The sequence below is a fragment of the Trichosurus vulpecula genome, chromosome 4, assembly GCF_011100635.1.
Source record: "Trichosurus vulpecula isolate mTriVul1 chromosome 4, mTriVul1.pri, whole genome shotgun sequence".
Classification (NCBI taxonomy): Eukaryota; Metazoa; Chordata; class Mammalia; order Diprotodontia; family Phalangeridae; genus Trichosurus; species Trichosurus vulpecula.
In genome coordinates, this window is record NC_050576.1 from 310,598,732 (window position 1) to 310,619,828 (window position 21,097).

A 21,097-nucleotide genomic window follows, 5' to 3' on the forward strand; every position below is an offset into this window, starting at 1 on the left:
TAAACAGTTCAACTTGAATAATGCCCTTATGATTTCTCTTTCCTGTTTCCCTTTTCATGCTTCTCTTGATTCTTTTATTTGAAAACCAAAATTTCTATTGAGCTCTGGTCTTTTCATCAAGAATTCTTGAAGGTTCTCTATTTCAATCAATGTCCATTTTCCCCCCAAAGTATTATACTCAGTTTTGCTGGGTAGGTAATTCTTGGTTTTAATCCTAGCTCCTTTGACCTCTGGAATATCATATTGCAGGCCCTAGGATCCCTTAATGTAGAAGCTCCTAAATCTTGTGTTATCCTGTTTGTGTTTCCACAATACTCAAAATGTTTCTTTCTTCCCTGACCTGGGAACTCTGGAATTTGGCCACGAAGTAACTAGGAGTTTTCCTTTTGGGATCTCTTTCAGGAGGTGATCAGTGGATTTTTTTTAATATCCATTTTCCTCTCTGATTCTAGAATATCAGGGCATTTTTCCTTGATAATTTCTGGAAAGATGATGTCTAGGCTCTCTTTTTTTTTATCATGGCTTTCAGGTAGTCCAATAATTTTTTAAATTATCTCTCCTGGATTTCTTTTCCAGGTCAGTTGTTTTTCCAGTGAGACATATCACATTGTCTCCTTTTTTCATTCTTTTGGTTTTGTTTTATAATTTTTTTGGTTTCTCACTAAGTCATTAGCTTCCATTTGCTCCATTCTAATTTTTAAGGAATTATTTTCTTCAGTGGGCTTTCAGACCTCCTTTTTCATTTGCCCAATTATGCTTTTTAAGGAGTTCTCCTCATTGGCTTTTTGGACTTCTTTTGCCATTCGGGTTAGTCTATTTTTAAGGTATTTTCTTCAGTATTTTTTGGGATCTTCTTTAGCAAACTGTTGACTCATTTTTCTTGATTTTCTTGCATCACTCTCATTTCTCTACCTAATTTTTCTCCTACTTCTCTTACTTGATTTCAATATTCTTTTTGAGCTCTTCCACAGCTTGTAACCAAGTCACATTTCTCTGGGAGGCTTTGGATGTAGGAGTTTTGACTTTGTTGTCTTCTTCTGGTTGTATGTTTTGATCTTCCTTGTCACTAAAGTAAGATTCTATAGTATGATTTTTTTCCCATTGTTTGCTCATTTTCCCAGCTGATTACTTGACTTTTTAGCTTTTTGTTAAGGTAGGTCTCTGCTTCCACTGTGGAGGGTATACTGTCCCAAACTTCAGGGTTTTTGTGCAGCTGTTTTCAGAGATATTTCTAGGGACCTGTAAATTTTCAGTTCTTCTAAGGTTGTATGATGAAAGGAGAGGTGTTTACTCCTCTCCTTGTCTGTGCCATGCTCTGTGAGTGACTACAAGCACTGTTTTCTGTCTTGGAACTGTGAGGAGGATTCCCTCTCTATTGCCACCACAAGCTCCACCATTCCAGTGCTCACCCTCACTCCCAGGACTGCAACCCATATCCAAGCAGGGCAAAGCAAGAGAATCCTGCTTCAGTGCCACCAAAGGTATCTCTGCAATCCACCTCTGATCAGTTGCTGGATCCCCCCATTGTCTGGGCTGAGAGTTCAGGAAGTACCACCACTACTGCCACCACCACCTCTGCCCTGGGACTGGGCTAGGGCTAGACCTTGCTCCTCTCTCACCCATGTCCTATAGACCTTTCCTACTGACCTTCAAAGTTGTCTTTGGACTTTGTGGGTTGAGAAGTCTGGAAACCACCACAGCTGCCAGTGATTTAGTCCCCTGAGGCCGGCTCTGGACAGGCTGCGCTGGCATCACCCATGCTTATGCTCTTCTCTCAGACTGGTGCAACAAACCTTTCTTGTCAACCTTCCAGGTTGTCTTCTGCTGCCCTAGAATTTGTTCAGAGTCATTTTTTAACAGGTATTGGAGGGGTTTGGGAAAGATCTAAAGCAAGTCCCTGCTTTTATTCCACTATCTTGGCTCCACCCCCTTCATTCTCTTTTTCTAATGAATGTAGAAAAGTCTTATATTATTCTAATGTTCTTTCCTTTGTAGTTGAAGGTCCTTTTCCTACAAAAGCTTACAGTTTTTGTTCTTTCTGAATTGAATTGTTAAATTTAATCAGTACATATCTGAGAATTTATAACCATAGGTTATTTTCTGGAGGTGATCTGGGAGTTCCCCGACTATAAAATATAGATAACAGTAGCACTTACATCACAATGTTGTTGTGAGGATCAAATGTGATAGTATTTATGAAGTACTTAGCATAGTACCTGGAATAGTAAATACTTAATAAATAGTTCTTTCCTTCTTTCCTTCTTCCATAGGGATTTTAGTAATAGTATTTCAAGATTTTCCCCTGAAATTTTATTGTTATCCTTCACTTGAGATTTGCATTAATTTAATTCAGCTTCTTCTGTTCTATTAAATCTAGTCTAAGACTGTTTAAGGGTAGTCTAAGAAGAAAAGGATAATTTTCTGCATCTTTGGCAGCTTCCATCCAAAATTTCCATAGATTTTTTAATATTTTATCAAAGCTTGCTTACAAGCCGAGGATTAGACAAGTTGATTTCTTGATAGTTCTACCTGTGTTCTGTTTCTTTGGCCATGTGTCCAGAATATACTGCAGAGGACCACAAGACAAACTTGATGGTTAACTTCTTTTTCTTTCTTTTTTTATCATTAAAATGATACACTGTCAATCAATCACTGAACTTAATTGATTCTATCCATAAACATGACCTAGCAATATCTCTGTAAGCAGGGTCCTCTCTTATATGTCAGTTATGGGGCTTAACTGTCTTCTCTATTTAGGTGACTCCTAGCTCTGTATCTTTAACTCTAGTCTCTCCCTTGAGTTCCAGTTCCTCATCAATAATTTCCTGTGGGACATTAAGAACTAGAAAGCCACAAAGTATACAAATCCTACAGAACTCATTGTCTTCTCCTCCACCTACATATACCTCTCTTACAAATTTCCTATTTTTATGGATAGCACCACCATCCTCCCAGTGGGGCAAAAATTTGGTGTCATCCTCAAATTCTCACTATACTTTACCCCACATATTCAATCAATTACCACATATTTTCATTTCTATCTCTCAGTCTCTCCAGATTTGATCTCCATCTCCTTTTCAAAGAAAAGATAAACAGTACCTTATACATGAAGTCTTTCCTGACCCCTTGTATTTATAGTGCCCTTCCCCCACATCCAATCAACTTAGATCTATTTTGTATATTTTTCCCATAGTTAAATGTCTGTTTCTGTGTGCATATACATACATGTTGTCTCCTTTCATAAGTAAGCTCTTTGAAGGCAAAGACTGTTATTCTTTGAATTTTTATCCTCTGCATCTAACATATCAGATGTCACTTGTGAATGACTGATTGATTGATAAAGCAATCCATTTTGTTCTGAAAAACAGGACCACATGAACATAATTTTTATGCCCCCATTTCTAAATACCAACATACTGCTTAAGATTCCTTCATGCTGACAGTTTTGGTTTCTGTTTCTGAAGGTTTTGCAAATGATTATCCAGTGCTATATATAGCCTACCACAAGTGGGCAGCTAAGAGTCAAATAGTTGCTATACTAGTGGTTTCCAATCATAAAGCATTCTCAAGTCTAACAAAGCTGTCCTCTCCTACCCTCAAGCACTTTAGACTCAAAATAAAATGAAGCCAATGGTGTAAGATGGATGTTTGTCCAAAAAAAAAAAGTTGTAGGGTTTTAGCACATGGCTAATTTAGAGCTGTCCAACAGTGTGAGATGGCAGCTGGAAGGGGAAACAAACAAATGAACAAATTCAGTCTTGAATTGAATTAAAAGAGGCATAGTTTCCAGGAATAAGCAAATCTTCCTCATGAATTCTGATTCCTTCAGATCACTACGGTATATTCAATTAGCAAAGGAATTGAAAGGTTAAAGAAAGTCTAGAAGAAGGCTACCAAAATGACCAAGGTCTTGAGGCCAGATTCTATGAGGATCTATTGAAATATGTGCTGTTTGAACTGGAGAGAGAAGGTTCACATAACATCATGATAGCTCTACTGAAGTACTACTTGAAAGTCCATCATGTCAAAGGCTTACTCTGCTTCATCTCAATGGGTAAAACTAGGATTCAGAAGTGGCAGATGATATCAAGAAAAGCTCCCTATCAATTAGTAGTAAATAAAAAAAGGATGGTTATCTTAGAAGGTAGTGAGTCCCCAATTACTTGAAGTGTTCACAGAAAGAGTGGCTGACACCTTGTCATGTATATGATAATGGCCACTGAGATTCTTTCAAATCTAAAATTCTATGATTTAGTGATTCCAGAAGTCAAGAGAAACATAGAAATTGATCCCACAATGATATATTCTACCACTTATTAAAGAATGAAATTTTGTGGTGTGGTTGGAGTTTTAGAAAAGGGAGATAATGATGTCTAGAGTAAATATGCAAATTATGTCCTTTATACAATAGCAGATGAACATTAGAATAATAAGTAAAGGACTTTTAGAAATTTCTTGTAAAAGAAATTGTACAAATAGATGCATTCCTAGAAATTTGGATTTCAAAGGGATTTTAGACAGTGTTTGCTCAAACCCTTTCATAAGTCATAGTGAAACTGAGCATGAGAGGTTTTGACTTGCGTAAGATTATTTAGCTTTTAATCAACTCATATTTATTTGCATATATTTCACATACTTGTATATGTCAAGAATATGTATTTTGTCTATATATGCTAAAGAAGGTAGGATCCTTCAGGGCAAGGACTATTTCATTTTGCCTCTTTTTCCATGCATCCTAGTACAGGGTCTAATATACTGTAGGGGTTTATCAACTATTTGCTGATTGGTTGGTTGTCTGATTGATTAATTAATAACAAGACTTGGGACTAAAACACAACTCTTGATCTCCAGATCTAGGCTTTTCCTTAGGTAATGTTCTTTCTCACATTTATTTTTCCACATTGAAGTGATTAGCATATTCATTAGAAAGAGCTAAGAAATTATTCTCTCCAGAAACCAAGAAAGTACTTTTCTAATATAGTTAATAGCTTCTCAAATAAACCCTATCACACAGCAACCTAGTCTTACCTTACCTCTAACCACATATAACATCAGATAAATAAATAAAAATTGTTTAACATCAGAAATACTGGCTTCTGATGGCTCCCAGAGGACACAGGGAGATAGGTAAGTCATAATTAATGGGATTTACTTCTTTGAGAAAGGGACAATGAAACTAGACAGGAATGAAGCAATGGAAATCATTTATCTGGTCCCCTAGATGGTTTTTGAGGTATTGTGGAAATAATTAAACAATCTAAGCCCTATGATTATCAAGTATGAAGGCAATGGTGAAAAATGTATCGGATTGTTTTTAGTGATTCTCAATGATCAGAAAACAGGAAATAAACATACTACAAATAAGTATGCTAAAGGTAACAAGTGATGAGCCACGAAAAACTGTGTTTGGATCCCTGCTCCTCACCTCCTTCAAAATTTAAAATTCATGTTCCTACTCTTGACTCATCTGACGATCCAATCAAAATGAAAAGATATCATGTATGAACCTGGAGGTATCTGTCATTGTGTGCCTGTCTTCTGAGGACCAACATAAAGAAAAAGGACAGTTTCTTCATCAGAAGGTTGGTACCATTTGTTAATGCATCCTTTGGCCCCGTCAAGTCAAGACCATCTTGAGAACATCCATTTTAAACCACCTATTACTTAATTCACAATAGTGGCTTGCTGCACCTTCTATGTTTAGGTAAAAGAACTTTTCAAGAAGAATCAAATTTAAAAAATACTGAAAGTTTGTCACCTTCAGTAGGGCACTTTGAAGGAATGACAGGAGATAGCTTGTTGCCAGGGCACCTCAACAAACTCATCTCCTCTGAGATCTGGATAGAACTTTGAGAAGAATAGTACATACAGTACCCCCTTTCAGACCACCAATACTGTTCCTCACTTAGCCTTTACTGCCATCATCCTGGAGAACAATCCCTACGAAGATTTAGTCTCATAGCTTCTTCTGTGGGTGCCGCTGCCATTGTTACTGAACATGGTGGGGTGGTGGTAAAGATCTTTCCACCAAAGTCCTTTGCATCATGAAATTTATGACATTAAAAACTGATATCATTTTATCAGTGGAAATTGCATTGAAAAAAGTACATTACTATATACTTGCCAAGGCACCCTAAGGATCATGGGACTTTTCTGTCTGACTTTCAGCTGAAAATTTTTATATCTCTGCCCTCCCCCATTAAAATATAATGGTAATGTAATGCTCATCGGGAGCAGGGAATGGCTTATTTTTCTATTTGTCTTCTCAATACTTAGCACAGTATTTTCACATAGTAAACAGTAAATATTTCTTTTCCTTCATATCTAAATATCTCTTTCCCTCCTACCCACCAAATAAAAGTACCTTATAACAAAGGAAATAAAAGAAAGAGAAATATAAAAGAAGTGATTCAGCAAAGCTAACAGATTTATAAACTGAATCTATCCGTACTTGCAATGTTTCATACCCAGGACATCCATGAATATTCTCAATCCTTTTTCAGGACTACACTTGGTCACAATAATTACATAGCTATCAGTTTTGATTGCTGTTATTTATTCCATTTATGTTAGAATTGTCCCTTTGAATATTGTTTTTCAGGTTCATCTTACTTTGCTTTGTATCAGTTCATTTCTTCTAATTCTGTTCTTAATAGTAATCATTTCTTTTGATACAGTACTTTGATTATATTTATACACCACAATTTTAATCATGCCCTCAAATAATGGACATCTGTTTTGTTTCCACTTGTTTGCCACTACCAAAAAGTGAGCAGAATTTAATTTCATAGATGCTTTAGTACTATTTACATTCATGCTACCAATGGTAGGATAAATCCTAAAGAAAATGATAGGTGGTACAGTAAATAGAATCCTGTGTCTGGAGTTAGGAACATCTTAGTTCAAATCTGACCTCTGATTCTTACTACCTGTATGATCATGGGTAAGCCACTTAACCTCTGTCTGTCTCTGTTTCTACATTAGTAAAATTGAATAACAGTAGTAGCTACCTCAAAGGGTTGTTGTAAGGATCAAATGAGAGGATATTTGTAAAGTGATTCACAAAGCCTAAAGCATCATATAAATGCTACCTATTATAACTATATCAATGATATTTCTATATATGCCCACTTGAACCATTTTTCTAGTCATATTAGGCGATATCCACCAACTGGTGTATTTCTCTTTGGTGTATGATTGTCAGAGATACTAAAGTATCATTTGCTTCATATCTTGATGTGATATAAACTAATTATGGCCATTAATTTTGAATAACTAGCTTATAAATTTTTTCATATCCAAGATAATCACTTATTCCTCATAGTGCCAAGGACAATGCTTTGTATATAATAGGTACAGTGGGTTTAGTGGGGTAAAAAAATATTACTCTGCCCAAAGAAGGTGGTCTGACTCTAAAATAAATTATCCCAATGATCTAATTGATATCTTTTTAATGAAGGGACATCAAGGAGTTGTGGATGGAGAACTAATTTTGGAGTCAGGATGATCTGGGTTCAAATTCCACTTCTGGTGGTTACTGTCTATATGACTCTACGAAAGCCTCTTAACCAATCAGTTCACTGGGGAACTCCTTAAGACCATTAAGGAGCTGCCAAGCAGGTTAATCCTATATTGATAGAAGGAGTTTTTTTTTTCTTATCTGGAATGTGCTAGGACTAGGTCAATAAATCATAAATCTGCACACACATGAAATAATCTTAGTCATTTTTTTCATATTTACCTTAAATTTTGGGATTAAATCTAAAGAGTATATGTGTTTGTGTGCTTTCTCATCCCTTTCTTAATACCAGCAAGTAACAGGATTTCTTCCCTTAATCTCATTCATGTCTAACTACTATGGAGGTTCATCCACATTTCTTTCTCTTTTTCCTTTCCTGGTTCCCTCCACTACCAAACATAGTTCTTGATGCTGTCCAATCAACCACTAATATTCACCTCACATATATGACTTTTCCTTCTTCTTATACCAATACTGAGACTCCTCTAGCTTTTGCTTTCTCCCTGCACTAAATACCCTATGTCTATAATTTAACTACCTTCAATTTCCATGTGTGTGTCCAACTCTATACCTAGTTTCAATATCCACTAATTTTTTTCTTAGACTCCTTTTACAGCTAAGATCAAGATCTGGAGCTAGTTTTCCTATTCTGGAATCTGAACAAATTTTTCCTCTGGTATCTTTTCCTCCTGCTCAACTATAGGTCATCTGATCACAAGATATATTCCAGAGCTTAACATAACACTTAGCATAAAAGAACCAACGCTTTTTTTAATGTTACTTTTTTTCCCCTGAAAGCTTAATTTCCTCACTTAAATTCTAGTCTTTTCATCTCCAATGCTAAGATCTACATTTCTTTTGGTCTGTAGCAAAATCTGTCCACTAAGATGTAAAATGCTGGTGTTGTGTGGCTCAAAGGGAAGCAGAATATACATATCTAGCCTCTTCTCTTCTCTCCCTTCTCCAGGAGGGACTTTATTTCTTGCCACGTCGCTGAGTTTCCAACATCAAAACTCTGCTTCTATGCTCATTAAAACTCACTTATTGAGCTATTCACTCCTTATGGGCTAAGTTCTTTGTCATATCCAAACACAGTACTTTGACAATACTCTGGTAAACCCCTGATTCAAGAATGTGGGCATTCTATCCACCCACTTAAATGTCAAACTTTCCTTTTCTCATTATCCCTATTAAGTTTTGTTCATGTTTTCTTTATTTTTTAAATGAATTTATTTATTTTCCCCAGTAACATGTAAAAACAATTTTAACAGCAATTTTTAAAACTTTGAGTTCCAAATTCTTTCCCCCATTGAGAAGGCAAACAATTTGATATAGGCTATACATGTGTAATAATGCAAAACATATCCATAATAATTATGTTACGAAAGAAAACATAGGAAAAAAAACTCAGGAAAAATTTAAAAATTTAAAAAAAATGTATGATTCAATCTGTACTCAAAAACCATCAATTCTTTCTCTGAGGATGGATAGCATTTTTCATTATAAGTCTTTCAGAGTTGTATTAGATTATTTAATTGCTGAAAATAGCTGTAATTCACCTTACGATATTTCTGTTACTTTGCGCACAATACATTTCACTTTGCAACAGCCCATGCAAGTCTTTTCATGTGTTTTGAGAGCATCCTGCTCATCATTTCTTATAGTACAATCATATTCCACCATAGTCACGTAACACAACTTGTTCAGCCATTCCCCAATTGACGGTTCATGTTTTCTTATACAAGTTATTCACAATGTAATGAAAAAATTTTCATTAGTCATTTTAATATCTCAAAGGTATTAAAAAATTTTCATCACTCATGGCTTTGCAATTGTGTGTCTATATACACATATATGTATTTATATGTGTGTATATGTGTGTGTTTATGTACAGGGGTGTGTGTAATACATACTTATAAAAACACCTTTGGTTGCCTACATATAAATATGTTTGGCATAGAAATGCATATAAACATATGAGTATTTCAAGGTATTTATTTCTTTAGTTTATGAATCTCTAGAAGACTTCATAAAATGAACAGGAATTGTTTTGTCCCCATATCCATGATATTTCCACAGAGTTCCATGAAAATAATGAGATTTCAATGTGTCTTTAATATTGCAGACTCTGTTATAACTCCATTATTAAAGGTTATTTCCAGGTCCTTCCAATGTTACTTGGCTCAGATAGTGTGAAATTTATTTCATGAGTACTGGTAGAAACAGATTTTAGTATCACTCTCCAAAGACTTGGGAATACTCAGTAAGGAAAACTTAAAGGAATAAAGTTAGGGGGTTGCTAGACAAATCAAAAGTTTTCTCTTTTCAAGAGGTTCACAGCCTAATTTACATGGGTCCATCAACCATTATTTTTATCTCTTAATCAAGTTTTCTTTGCATTTTTCATTTTGAACATTCCTATATCTTTTTAGCTAACGAACTATATTGTCAAAACCAATCAGCAATGTTAAAAAGACAGACTTTCCAAATCATCTGAGCTGTTTTGGTAACATAAGTCAATTTAATTTGTGTAGAACACATCTTTACTATTGGAACATTTTTCTGTCCATCTTTTAATTTCCATGAAGGTTTTTTTTAACCACATGATACATTTTTTTCTTTTTTGTAATTGACTTCTGTACCTAATGCCAAAAACTAGCCAGAGTGCTAGTGTCCAGATGATTGATACCCTTGTAAGAACTGAGCAATTGCACACCTCAGAGCATCAAAGCCTAGAAAATAGAACTCCAGTGCACAATATATAGCTATCTGAGTCTGGTAACTTACTTGGTCCATGAGCATAAAGGTAGATCATGTATATTAAATGAACAATTTTTGTCTTATCTGATTTGTTTTTGTTATTCCAGAGATACAGAGCACAATTTCCTGACAAAGTTTTAGAAAATGTTCTTTTCGGATTTATTAATACAGGAAATGGAGGAGAAAAGTCTCTCATAACTATAAGGAACATTATAGTCAACTTAAAATAAGTAGAAGCCATTTCCAAGGTTCATTAAGTGTCATTAATTCTAGAGTTCACTTCGATTCTATGGGTGAGCTTGGAGGCTTAGTGAGGAGATGATCAATATCATTAAATATTAGACCAGAGACAAATTCACCTTTAGAAGAACTCTGGGATTAACACTAGTAGTTAAAAGATAAATCCCTCTGAGGTATCTTTGTTGGAAATATTTCATAATGGTCTACTCTTCTGAAATAGAGAGGACACCAGTGAAAATAACCTTAGAAAGAGAGAATTCTGGCTGTTTGGATGCTTTGGGACTTACATCTTGGGTTGCTTGTGACAGCTTCAATTTGTCAGTTAATTTTTCCTCATTGTAGTCAAGAAAATTTTCCACTTGAAATGGGAACCCTAGAGGATTCACTGAAAATGGACAGAAGACATGCAGTTCATTTTAGAGAAAAATATGCATGTATTGTGAGTTTCTTTTGCAAAGATCTCATCAAATACTTTTCCATATTAGGAAGGCCATATTTCAGAGTATGACATTTGTAAAATATATGGACAATTTGTTTCCATCAATGGACAACATCTATGTTGTCTGTCCATTTTACCCTTTTAACTCTTAGGTCATAGAGATTGGCCCATATGATTTGTTTTGTAAAGGGTCAGATTGGATGCTTTGAATGTTCCTATTGGTGATCATGTACACTCCATTCAGATGCTTTGAAAGCTTTATTAACTAACTCAGTCAGGTATGACATTGTTTTTTCCCCTTTTTTATTTAATATTTTTAGTTTTCAGCATTGATTTTCACATGAGTTTGAATTAGAAATTTTCTCTCCATTTCTACCCTTCCCCCACTCCAAGATGGCATATATTCTGGTTAACCCGTTCCCCAGTCAGCCCTACTTTCTGTCACCCCACTTCCCCCCATCCCCTTTTCCCTTACTTTCTTATAGGGCAAGATAGATTTCTGTACTCATTGTCTGTATATCTTATTTCCTAGTTGCATGCAAAAACCTTTTTTTGAACATCTGTTTTTAAAACAGTGAGTTCCAAATTCTCTCTCCTCTTCCCTCTGCACCCACCCTCCCTAAGAAGGCAAGCAATTCAACATGGGCCACACATGTATCATTATGTAAAGTCCTTCCACAATACTCATGTTGTGAAAGACTAACTATACTTTGCTCCTTCCTAACCTATCCCCCTTTATTCAATTTTCTCCCTTGACCCTGTCCCTTTTTTGAAAGTGTTTGTTTTTGATTGCCTCCTCCCCCATCTGCCCTCCCTTCTATCATGCCCCCTTTTTATCTCCTTCCTCCTTCTTTCCTGTGGGGTAAGATACCCAGTTGAGTGTGTATGTTATTCCCTCCTCAGGTCAAATCCAATGAGAGCAAGATTCACTCATTCCCCCTCACCTGCCCCCTTATCCCTTCCGATGAACTGCTTTTTCTTGCCACTTTTATGTTAGATGATTTACCCCATTCTATCTCTCCCTTTCTCCCTCTCTCAATATATTCCTCTCTCATCCCTTAATTTGATTTTATTGTTTTAGATATCATTCCCTCATATTCAACTCACCCTGTGCCCTTTGTCTCTCTATATATAGATATTCCCGTCAGCTACCCTAATACTGAGGTCTCATGAATTATACACATCATCTTTCCATGTAGGATTGTAAACAAAACAGTTCAACTTTAGTAAGTCCCTTATGATTTCTCTTTCTTGTTTACCTTTTCATGCTTCTCTTGATTCTTGTGTTTGAAAGTCAAATTTTCTATTCAGCTCCGGTCTTTTCACTGAGAAAGCTTGAAAGTCGTCTGTTTTTATTGAAAATCCATATTTTGCCTTGGAGCATGATACTCAGTTTTGCTGGGTATGTGATTCTTGGTTTTAATCCTAGCTCCATTGACCTCTGGAATATCATATTCCAAGCCCTTCGATCCCTTAATGTAGAAGCTGCTAGATCTTGTGTTATCCTGATTGTGCTTCTACAATACTCAAATTGTTTCTTTCTGGCTGCTTTCAGTATTTTCTCCTTGATCTGGAGCTCTGGAATTTGGTGACAATATTCCTAGGAGTTTTCTTTTTGGGATCTTTTTGAGGAAGTGATCAGTGGATTCTTTCAATTTCCATTTTACCCTCTGGCTCTAGAATACCAGGGCAGTTCTCCTTGATAATTTCTTGAAAGATGACATCTAGGCTTTTTTTTTTTTGATCATGGCTTTCAGGTAGTCCAGTAGTTTTTAAATTATCTCTCCCTCATCTATTTTCCAGGTCAGTGGTTTTTCCAATGAGATAGTTCACATTATCTTCCATTTTTTCATTCCTTTGGTTCTGTTTTATAATATCTTGATTTCTCATAAAGTCACTAGCTTCCACCTGCTCCAATCTAATTTTTAAGGTAGTATTTTCTTCAGTGGTCTTTTGGACCTCCTTTTCCATTTGGGTAATTCTGCCTTTCAAGGCATTCTTCTCCTCATTGGCTTTTTGGAGCTCTTTTGCCATTTGAGTTAGTCTATTTTTTAAGGTGTTATTTTCTTCAGTATTTTTTTGGGTCTCCTTTAGCAAGTCCTTGACTTGTTTTTCATGGTTTTCTCACATCACTCTCATTTCTTCTTCCTAATTTTTCCTCTACTTCTGTAACTTGATTTTCCAAATCCTTTTTGAGCTCTTCCATGGCCTGAGACCAGTTCATGTTTTTCTTGGAGGCTTTTGATGTAGGCTCTTTGACTTTGTTGACTTCTTCTGGCTGTATGTTTTGGTCTTCTTTGTCACCTAAGGAAGATTCCAAAGACTTAGTCTGAATCTAAGTCTGTTTTCGCTGCCTGGCCATGTTCCCAGCCAACTTACTTGACCCTTGAGTTTTTCATCAAGGTATGACTGCTTATAGAGTATAGAGTACTTTGTCCCAAGCTTGAGGGACTGTGCTGCTGTTTTCAGAGCTATTTCTACACAGCAAGCTCTGCCACACCAGCACTACTCCTCCCCCAAGAACCGCCAACCCAGACCAGACTGAGATCTAAGCTGGCTCTGCACTCAGGCTCTGATCTGCCACTTAATTCCTCCCACCAGTTGGGCCTGGGGCCAGAGTCAACTGCAGTTGTGGTCCTCAGAGCTGTACTACCTCCGCTGACCCTGGGGCAGTGGCTGAACTATGAACCCCTTTCACTCTGTTCCAACAGCTTTTCCCACTAACCTTCTCTGTTGTCTTCGGTATTTGAGGGTTGAGAAGTCTGGTAACTGCCATGGCTCATTGATTCAGGGCACTAGGGCTTGTGCTACCCAGCTCCCAGTCTGGTTGGTCAGTCCAGGCACAGCTTACACTGGGCTCTGCTCTGTTCCGCTCCCAGCTCTATGGGATAGACCATCCAGGCTGTCCTGGGCTGGAACCCTGCTTCCCTCTTCTATTTTGTGGGTTCTGCAGTTCTAGAATTTGTTCAGAGCCATTTTTATAGGTGTTTGGAGGGACCTGGGGGAGAGCTTTAGGGACGCCCCCGCTTTCCAGCCACCATCTTGGCTATGCCCCGAGGTATGAGATTGTTAAAGGGCCTTCTATGGTATATGAATTTTATCCAGAAAGTAACTACTTCCAGCAGTAGTAGCATCAGTCAGCTCTTTTCTTATCAAAGTCATTCAGAATCATTCACATGACATGAAAATTCAGTAGATGTAGATGAAGAAAAATCAGTCAAGTTAGCAGGCATAGGCCTACTATGGGATCTGAGCAAAATCAAAGCATAGGGGGTATATCTATCTCTATATCATGTCCTGATTAACTGCAAACATACTCCAAAGAAAAGAGCGAACCACCAAATTCTCCTTTAAAGGAAGATGGGGTTCTCAGATCAGCTCTATTTCAGACCATGATCTGTGAGCTAAGCTTTTTACCACTTTCTACATGAGGTCTTTTCTGATTCCTCTAGCTGATGACACTTTATCTTTGCATTAATTTGTGTTTATTCTTACATAGAATTATTTATCTCCTTATGTAGAATGTATGTAAGTTTGAGGGTGAAAAGCGTGGTTTTTGGCATTGTGTCCTAGTAGCTCTTGGCACATAGTAAATTCTTAATAAATGCTTGCCTATTCCCTGGTTACCATTAATAATCAACACATGCTACTTGATTGGAGTACTTACTTACTCCTTACTGCTGACCCTGAACAACACAAAGACAGTGTGGCTTTACAACTAAACCTCATTCTCCCAGAGACAGAAATTAGGTAATCCTATTTGCTCTGGCAAATGAATTTTACCTGGAAAACCTCAGGTTCCAGACTTAGCTGAGACAACAAATACGTTAATTACAGTGTTACTAAGATCATTAAGGTATTTCAGGACATCAGTAAGTAAGGGTACATGACCCAAATCAGTTGCAGTTTGACCTGGCTCTCTTTACCCCTTACTTGGGGAAAGTAGGTGGCACAGTGTATAGAGCGCTGGGCTTGGAGTCAGAAACACTTGAGTTCAAATTCGACCTTAGACACTTACTAGCTGTGTGAGCCAGGGCAACTCACTTAACCCTGTTTGCTCATGTGTAAAAATGAACTGGAGAAGGAAACAGCACACCCCTTCAGTATCTTTGTCAAGAAAACCCTAAATGGGGTCACAGAGTCAGACATGACTGAAACTCCTCAACAACAACAAAGCCTCTTAATTCATACCTTTATACATATGCTCATACTGGGTCCTGCTAACATCAGCCTTCATACACTGTGAGGGTCTCTTCAGACTAGAAGAATAATGAACCCCTTCCCTGCTATTATTTTCATCTTCTGAAGATTGAATGGCACATCAACCCTTAGCATTATTCAGGCAATGTAAAAAGAGTGTCTATGTAAGTTTGAGCTAAACTTCTATGGATTCCACCCATTTTCTATTTTGCAATCTTGTTTTTTGTATAGTTAATTTTATACTGAGCTGCCTCCTGAGAGGTAGTGATTTATCCTGATTCTATGGAAACAACTGCTATTGAGTGGGGATTGGAGCAAGTCCTGGATAAGTCCCATTCTAGGGGTCAAATTCCTTTTCCCTGGACAATGTATATGAACTCCCATAAAGGAAAGATGAAAAATTGAACACCAATAGTGATGAGAAAAGCAGCCCCATCATACCAACCACTATAGTTTATAAACAGACTGAACCCAAAGTTCCAGCTATTAGAATCTAGACAAATGTCAAGCCAGAATTCCAGGGTAAAATGACTAGCATGGAATAAATTTCTTTCCTTTGCTTCTCATAGTGCCATCATTCTAGCACATAAGTAGGCTAGGTATCTTCAGGAACTCTACTATCAAACCCATGCTCCCCTTGGTGTGACTCCAGCCCTGCTTTAAGGGCAGGGCTCCAGATTTTAAATGGCCAGATGATGGATTAGTGTTCCACTGTCACAGTTATATAATTTTCAGAAGCATTTACATTCTATGCTTCTCACTCTGGTACTCTTTGCTCACATTTGTATGTCTTTAAAAGTCTCTGGTTTCCTTGAACTACAACTTGGGTGTTCAAGGTCTTCCTTCAACTCTTCTAGGAAGAGTTCCAAGTTCTAGACTTACCTTTTTCAAGTATGATTTGATGTCAAAATATTTTGCAAAGTCCCCAGTGATATTATGTCATAACATTCATTTACATTGATGAGAAAATATATGATGATAAGCTACTATGTATTCAGGAGCACTTTTAAATGAAGTGTTTTATTAATTACATTAGCATGTATGTGTATTTTAAATATCAATAAATGTCTAAGGAAACATATTTCTCAATTAAGAGATGCCATATTTGGTAATTTATTATACAAAATCATTCTTACTATAACTTATTCAACCAGGTGGTACAGTGAAAAAACACCTAGGCCTGGGGTCAGGAAGATCTGAGTTAAAATTCAACTTCAGTTGCTTACTAGCTGTGTCACTCTGGGTAAGTCACATAAAATCTGTCTCAGTTTTCTTATCTGTAAAATGGAGATATTGTTAGCACTTACCTTCCAAGGCACCTCATCTCCCAAGGTGCCTACGTCCCATGGTTGTCAAGAGGATCAAATCAGATAGTACTTGTAAAGTACTAGCAAAGTATGTGACACAAACAAGGCACTATGAAAATATTAGCTATTATTATTCAAATTTTAAAGCCAAATTAATATCAAAGTATAATGTTTTAAATGAATACAAATTCATCATGGACCCTTTGAAATAATTTCTGAAATACTCTGTGTATATATATATATGTATATGTATATATGTATATACATATACATACATACATATACATATACATACATACATATACATACATACATATATATACATACACAGAGTGTACTATACTATATACTCTATAACTCTATATAACTCTATAACACATATATAAAACTGTAAATTTATATATTTAGAAGTATGTAGTTATATGTGATTATATCTATATCTCTCTATCTCTCTATCTATATATCTATCTGTCTATCTATCTACCTATCTATTTATCACTAAATTACTTTACAATACCCAAAGTTTGTAGCCCACAGACTAGTAGGAGAGGACCATTATTCTGGTTCAGGGGTGGGGAACCTGTGGCCATGAGGCCACATGTGATCTTCTAGGTCCTTGGGTGAGACCTTTTGACTAAGTCCAAGTTTTACAGAACAAATCCTTTTATTAAGGGGGTTTGTTCTGTGAAGTTTGGATTCATTCAAAGGGCCACACTTGAGGAACCACAGAGCCACATATACCTCAAGGCATCAGAATTCTCCACCCCTGTGTATCTAGTTTCTCTCTTCTCTGTAGGGACTTGCTGGTACCATAGATAGGGGAGGCCATTGTTAGCTCTGTTGTTGTTACTGTACATCATTGTTTTCTTGTTTTACATGGCAACCTGTAATACATTATCATTGGTCCCTTTCTGGTCTTTGATGTGAAACCTTCTACAATTTTTTAAGTAGTGATAAGTAGCCAATTTTAAAAAAAAATTGTTTTATGCCATTAGTATAGTTATCCTCAACTGAAAAGAACTGATTAACTGGTACATTGAATTTGAAAAAAAAATAAAACTATTAATGCATCAGTAAGCAATCCCATGATTCTATCACTTCTCAGTATCAATGTTGGACAAATTGTTTTAGTTAGCAAATTTCTACCCTGCTGTGGGGGGAAAATGGGAAAGGAGATACTCAGTAAAAATAAAGCTGAAGATGCTTGGATTTCAGACAAAGACCTAAACTTAAAAGCATTGCTTCAAATCTTCTACTGAATTATACAAAATAATTTCACAAGGGAAGTAATAAGTCAAATACTTCGAAGTGTAAAGAAAGATAGACATACCAGGTGTGTATATGTGCGTATGCATTTTAAAGAAAACTATCTCATGGTTCAAGAAAAAATCCACTTTTTGAACATTACAGCTGAGAAAGAAGTCACACAATAAGGGCAGAATGAGGTCAAGGTGAAGAAAAGATTGAGGAGAAAGGAAAATAAATTATCTTAGAAAACATCTGAGTGGAAAAGAGAACATAAAATCCAAATGAAAGTTATCCTATAGACCATGATAAGCACGTACATAAAGTCATTGTTGGTTGTTTGTTTGTTTTTATAGAAAAGAAGTAGTGACCTACAAACTTTGCCTGGGTCTGACAAGTGTTACATTCAGAGAGAACAAATGAGGGAATAACACCAAGATGCCTCTAAACCAAAAGCAAATAGCTGATGAAGCAATTCAAGCAATGTTATCATCAGTTCTCTGTGGACTTGACCTTGGAAACAAATCTCTTGGCCCAGTGTGACTTAATCTTCTTGTTTATCTTCTATGACAGCTTGGAAATCAAAAATGAGCTTTTTTCTTGAACGCTTTTACTAAATGCCCCTTTGTTCTGAACAGTGTCAAAATGTTTTATATTATTCTGTTCTCCATGCCATAACTTCTGCAATGTGTCTCATCAGTGGATATCAAGATGAGGGTTTTCTCAAATGCTATTTTCTCTAGGGGTTACAAAAAATATCTGGTGAAGTGGCCTAGGAGTTTACTTCAATATGTGATCCTTTGGATGGATGTTTTACATAATATTTGGAAAACTCTGTGATTATACATTTTTAACTTTGTAGAAATCACACTGAGGGGAAGTAATAGACAATGTTTTGTAGCTACATTGAAAAAATCTATTTTGTGGTTAATCTGTTACCAATTTTTGAATAAACGTTGACTTCCATACTGACTTGCATTGTTTTCCTGGAAAATCTCTATACGCTTCCCAGATGACATGTGCCAGTGAGAAGTAAACTAATTTTAATATTGATTAAAGAAAGAAAAAATCTTTAAGAAGCTATAATTGTTGCTACCTCCCCCTCCAGTAATAAATTTCAATGCCAATATATGGAATTCTATATCATCTAGTATTTCAAGTTACCTGTGGTAACTCACCTCTTTCATATAAGAATTTGTACATATACTTGTGTGTATACATACATATATACATATATGTATATGCCTGTATATGTGTATCTATGTCTGTATATACACATGCACACACATATACATCTACATATATACATCTACATACATACATATGTCCATACACATACACATATACATACACACATACACATATATGCTAATCTGTGGGCTACAACCCTTAGGTATTTGTGCAGTTATTTCACAGGATCTATGATGAATTCATATTCATTTAAAGCATTATGACACATACATATATAGTGTGCATACATATGTTTATGTGTATATACAGAGACATATACAAATAGGCATATATGTGTTTGCATATTATCTGCCAAAGTGGTTGTTTCTGAAATAATATGTCTAAATTTGAATTTATATAGGAATGGAAATGGACCTCTGATCTTGTTGAATAGGGAATCCTGGGTAAGGAAACCCCTATATCAGCTGGTATGTTCCTACCTTGAAGAAACCCTTTCTCTGAAGCTCCAATTTACTAATTGGTAACTGACTGACCAAGCCATTATTTCATCAGGATGCCCATCCATGTTCCACTTAATTCCTAATTTTATTTTGTAAATTTTCTCATCTTTCTAACCAACCACTTTGAAACCTTCATTATGCTCTACACCTTCCACTTCCCTTTATATGTTGTCTTTCACATTTAGAGAAAAAGGTGGGGGGTTCCACATGGATTGCATGAATATTTAGAAGAAGCAAAACAAGAGAAAAAAGTGAATTAAAAGCTCTAGAGTAAAGAAATGAAGTAAATAACTCAGAAAATAAAATGGTAAGCCTCCTACAAACAACGGACTCTCTGAAAAGTGGAAGGGACCAAAGATGAATGACTGATTCCATGTGACAAATAAAAAAATATTAGAACAAAATGAAAAGGCAGAAATATAGAATATTAAGGAATATTGAAAGTGATAGAGGATGAAGAAATCAAAATAAAAATTATTGTTAAAATAACTAAAGATTATGTAAAATATTTGGGGGTCTATCTTTCTGGAAATAATAAAAGACCTAAGAATATAGCTATAATTTTATACACACACAAATTTAAAAATTACACCTAAGTAATTGGAAATATATTAATTGCTGATAGGCCAAGCTAACATAACAAAATGACAATAATACCTAAATCAATTTACCTATTCATCATCATATCAATCATACTACAAAAGGAATAATTTATAGAGCCAGGATAAATAATATATTCAAATGGAGGAACAAAAGGCCAAGAATTTTAATAGAAATAATAAAGAAAAAAGCATGAAACAAAAGGTAAAGCAGTACTAGATCTCAATCTGTATTACAGTAAAGACATCAAACTAGTTTAAAGCTGTTTAAAGAATAGAGCAGTCTATCTGTGAAACAGCTTAGATCTAAAAAATACTGAAGAAAATGAACATTGTAGCCTAATATCTTACAAATATAAATTTCCCTGTTATTGGTGTAAGGATTCACTATTTGACAGAAAGTATTTGGAAAACTAGAAAGCAATCTGAAAGAAATTATGATTAGATCATCATGTACCAAGAGAAACAACAAATAGATACATGATTTAGATAGAAAAGTCATATCATGAACAAATTAAAGATGTAAGGTGGAAATATCTTCCAGATCTGTGGATAGAGGAATAATTCATGGACAAACAATAGAGAAGATCAGAAAGATAAAATGTATTAATTTGGTCACATAAAATATAAAAGATATTGTGCAAATGAAGTTAGTGTAGCTAAGATTATATGAGAAGTAGCTGGGGAAAAACTACAAGTTTTTCTTTTTCAAGGTATATGAGGAATTGACTAACATTTGTAAGAATAAGAGCTAATGTCCAGTTGATAGAAGTTTAAGACCTTGAACAAGCCTCAAAAGAAAAATATCTAAGCAATAAATAATTATATAAAAGTGTTCCAAATCATTAATAATTAGAGAAATATACATTTAAAAAACTTTGCTGTCCTACCTCATCGGATTTACAAATTTGACAAATGATGAAAATGAAAAATGTTGGAGGGGCTGAAGGGAAAAGACACAATGCTCTGCTAGTAGAGCAGTGAATTTGTCTAGCCTAGTGGAAAGAAATTTGGAACTAAGTTCAAAAAGTTACTTAACTGTCTATATCTTTCAGTTCAGGAATGACATTCATTACTAAGCCTATACCCAATTTGAA